Source organism: Atractosteus spatula, chromosome 11 (assembly GCF_055471065.1).
Source record: "Atractosteus spatula isolate fAtrSpa1 chromosome 11, fAtrSpa1.hap1, whole genome shotgun sequence".
Classification (NCBI taxonomy): Eukaryota; Metazoa; Chordata; class Actinopteri; order Semionotiformes; family Lepisosteidae; genus Atractosteus; species Atractosteus spatula.
The window spans coordinates 5,731,766-5,736,342 of record NC_142716.1 but is presented as its reverse complement, the minus strand read 5'-3'; the positions used below and the strand labels follow the sequence as shown (position 1 = coordinate 5,736,342).

General features: G+C 35.2%; 1 long non-coding RNA gene across 1 annotated transcript; it reads right to left on the bottom strand.

The window, feature by feature from the left end:
- Window positions 1-358: 358 nt before the first annotated feature.
- LOC148823398 (uncharacterized) lies at window positions 359-4,366 on the bottom strand. Its single transcript, XR_016093714.1, has 3 exons — window positions 4,289-4,366; window positions 901-967; window positions 359-415 (listed from the first exon to the last, which is right to left on the bottom strand). It is a non-coding gene; the product is annotated as an uncharacterized LOC148823398 (long non-coding RNA).
- Window positions 4,367-4,577: the final 211 nt, after the last annotated feature.

Genomic DNA, 4,577 nt, shown 5'->3' with positions numbered 1-4,577 from the left:
ACTAGCACAGGAACCACCCACAATGAATCAGCATCCTGCCACTCCTCTGGTTGCATTTCTGTCAGTAGATCCTTCACTATATAGTGAGAAACTAGTCATAAAAATGAAAAGCCAGACTGTCCCATAACATCCCGACCCTATGCAGCAGGGAACTAACCCCTGACCCTCGTAAGCTCCAGACCAAACCTTTTTGTAGTCTATATGATAGTAGTATCACTTTATTGGAATTAAAAAAAAAACATTTTTGATTTTTCCAAGCAACGTTAAAGTCTTGGATTAATAGGCAGATCTTGAAGTAAGGTTTTTTTTTAACAAAGATAGTTGTCAAAAAACACAGGAAGTATGAAATGGTCTTTGATGTGTGCCACGTGTTCCTGTATCCTCTTCTTCTGCATCTGGACTCCATTTTCCTCCCCTATGTCACAAGCAATGAAATACACCAAACATGAGTCACGGCTGCAAAGATCATGGCTTGAGGCCTGTAAACAGTATGTGCTTGTCCATGTAATATACAGTAGACACAGCAGTTTGGTCATCGTTAACAGCTATTGCATATAACCAAGTAGATGCTGTTTAGATCCTTTCTAGATATGAAAATCAAAGGTTATACCCACAATAAATTAGCACAGTAGCTTACAATTTTCTTTTCAGAAAATACAGCTTTAAAATTGAGGTGTTTACTAAAAAACAAAGTGTGTATGTTGAAATATCAGTCTTTATTATAGATGTAATAGATGTGATACAATCATAACGTTTACCTCCACCACACTTTACAGATGAGGTGGTGTCCTTTGAAGCATGTGCGGTTCTCTTATTTTTCCACACTTTTAACTGTTTTATCGCTTTGGTATAATTTTATCTTGTTCTCATCTGTACATAAATTTTTGTTTCATAACTCACCATTACATGGTGGAGGTAACGTCCCGGCCTGGGCATGCCTGGCTGCATCTGGAACAGGCCCACTCATCTGTAACAGTGTGTAATGATGACTGCAGTGATGACAGCTGCTGAATAAATTCTGACGTTTGGTCCGCATGTGTAGAAGAAAATTCTTTCTTGGGAGTGTCAACGACCCAGAACAGACGACCAATGCAACCAATAAGTTCATTGGGGAAAAAATGGAAAATCTGAGAGGTGTCAATTCCCAGATTTAAATCCGACTGAGCGTGTATTTTACATGCTTTAGAAAAATCAAAAAGTCAGAACATCTTAAGAGTAGGCAAGAGCTCAAAGTGGCTACAGCAAAGGCTTGGCAAAGCATCTCAAATGATTAAAAAAAGAGTTTGGTGAGCTAAATGGGTCTCAAATGTCATGCAGTTATTGCCTCAGGGGGATCTGCATCTAAATACTGACTTGTACACTATGAAATTAACTTAAAGTGATTGTGTTCCAACACTTATGGTGACTTGAAGTCACTGGCTTGAGTGCAATGTTTTTCTCCAAATATGAAGAGGAAAAGAGTCCATATCTGCATTTAATTACCCCAAACTTAAATGTATTTGTACTTCTTTATATACATATATTACAGTATTTATATACATTTATAAGTTGTAATACCTTTGTAGGGTACCGCATCAGTAGTATTTATTATAAACAGACCACAAGGACTATATAGCTATAATTACTGCATTAAAAAAAACAGTAAGAGCTACCCAGTTATTTGCTCATCATGGAATTATGAACCATAAAGTTCTCTATTTTTAATTCTTGACTACTGTGACCGTAGAAAACAAACAAAAGAGATTAATCATTATATGTTAGGGAGTAAAGAGTTCTAATAAACGTGTTATGATAATATATATATAAAACACCATCTTAACTGCTCTCAATTTAATTTGTGTGTTAAAAAACATGAAGGTCAAAAACACAGTCAGTGATATGCCTTGAATTTAAAAAAGCATGTAACCCATAGGATTATCCTTCAACTACAAGCTGAGACTTTTACTGAATAATGCATTGAGGAATCCCTACTTTCATTATTTATCATTTTCATCTACACTTGAAACATATTTACACAGGGTGTTTTCTTCCCAGGGTTTAATTTGGAATAAGCATTTTCACTCTTCCTGCAGCTGAATGACGATCAGCCTGTATTAGATTACTTTGCACTTTCTTATCAGTCTGTTCTTTGTGGGAACAAATATGGACATTTTAAATGATTTTGAATGCTTGGTTGGCGGAAATTTCTGGACCTGAAGTCTGTGACAAAAATAAAGAACAACTTACTTTTGTAAATCTATAGTCCTTTCTTCAAATATCCCAAAACAGATACTGTACATTGTTTCCATGGCAGAAAGAAGGACAATATTAAAAGCTTAAATCTGCAACCTGTAGTCAGTGCACAACAGTAAATAAACAATTTTGTTTCAATTATTTTTTGTAGTTTTACTAGTTGTGCTGCCTGTGTCTCTAAGGCAACGATACCAATGCTCTCTGTTAAACATCTGGTGTACACAACCTCCCAGTCCATTCCTGATATATTTGTATCTAACCTTGACCCTGACCTAGGAAATTACCTCATTAGTCTCTGCTTCCCATTCCATTGTGATGAATTGAGAACTAATTGATTAACAGAAAGAGGACGGCTTGCTTCTGTTATATAATGACAACTGCTAATTTCCCTTGCCCCAGGGCTTGTGGCTCTCCTGTCTAACCCTCACTGTAGATATGTCAAAATGGCCTCTTCTGCAAGAGAGGTTAAAAGCATGCTTATTACGCCTCAACAGCTGAAGTAATCCATCAGATAAAGAATCATGTTCTTTATTTAAGATCTTTCTTTACAGGAATGCCAAATGCTTTTTATGTAAGAAAAACTAAACTTGTCACTTGGAGATTTAATTATGGAATTTACTTTTTCAGCTATTTCCTGTCATAATTCCACCCAAGCAGCTTAGAAAAATAGCAGTGCAATGCTCTCCAGAAGGTCAGAAAAGCTTCTTTCAATCTTTTTTTTAAATCTACCCCTGCTAAACTCTTATTTCAAATTATTTTGTGTGCTTACTAAGATACAGACACAGCATTATACAATGTCTGTATGTCTTACGAGAAGAAGAAAGAGGAAGGTGTGACTGGCTTAAGTGCAGTACACTAGGTCATCCCCTAGTTGAAAAGAAATAATAAATTAACTCAAATTTCAAGAGTGAATCACACTTAATTGATGTGAAGATCATAAAAAATAAAATCCAAAAAAGACCAAGTTATTCTCAAGTTGTAGATAAAATTATTTCCTCCCCATCGTAGCAGAAAATACTCTTTTTTTTTCTAACTGGAAACCAATTAGAAACAAATTCAAACTTTAATTTAATATGCAGCTATGACTCATCACAACCAAAGAAAATGGAAAACTTTTACTAAGTTCAGTCGTAACCTGAGCTGAATGCTGGAAGCACATAAAAATGTAGGTTTGTAACCATCGGTAAGCTCTTCAAGGATCACAGTCAATTGCCATTATTGTTTGTTAGTTTATTCTACGTATGACGGTGTTTTTGTTTGGAAAATATCTCCTACTCTTAACCCCGAATACCCTTCCAAATTAATAACCATCAGTTCAGATTTCCAGATTGTCTTTGAGAGTAATCTGGAGACATAAGATGAAACTGAGACTATCCCGAGACTTTAAAAACACCAAATCCAAACATCGTGTATACAAAATGCTTATAAAAACATCTCATTATTGCTGATGTAAATTGAACTTTAAAAAAAAGATGAAGGCAGCGAGTAAGTGTTCTTAATGACAGCTACAGAATTGTGAAAGAAATCCATTATGGCAGTCCACCATTTCAAAATCAGAGTCAGTAAAGGAGCGATTGAGCAATTCAAGAGCTGACATCCTTAACACTAATGAGGGGATTTAGAATGCTTTTCCGCCCACCTTTTTAATAAAAAAAGTATTGTTCTTTGGAAGTTACTGAAGAGTACAATTATTTTCACAGAAAAGGTGAAAGGGGTCTAGTAGCAGCTAAGAAACACTTTTAAAAGTTCAAATAAGACATAATTTATTCCATAACTCTATTTTGAACTTGTTCAAATCAGATTCTTTTTTAAAAGGAGTTACTAGAAAGACAACAGCAAAATCAACAAAAATTACTCTTTGATTAAAGTGCAATTACCACTTTAAGGAATGCAAATGTAATCACACTATAACCATTACAGTGTTAATAAAATTCTCCTTAACACTTTAATTGTTACAGTGTGACGTATGAGATGAGATATCAAAAATGTATGAGATGAGATATCGTGTTTTTCCTTAATTTTCTTATTTCGAAAAATATCCTTGGGCTGTACTTACATTGTTTCTCAGTCTTTAAACATTTAGTCTCTTCTGTAAGGTGAGAATCTGACCAGCTCAAGGGTTCAGTAGACTTTCATTAGTCTTTTATCTCCCCCACAAGGAAGTGTTTAACTGCTTACATTACAATCCGTCAGGCTTTGTGTACAATCAGTAACTAATGAGGCTGCTGAGTAAGAACCATGTGACTTCACCCTTAATTTCATGGTAGCAAAACAAATCCCTTTTAGCAAGTCAAAAATGTAAGTTTAAATTAAAGTATGTAACCATGGGCACTGCTGCTTGGGTA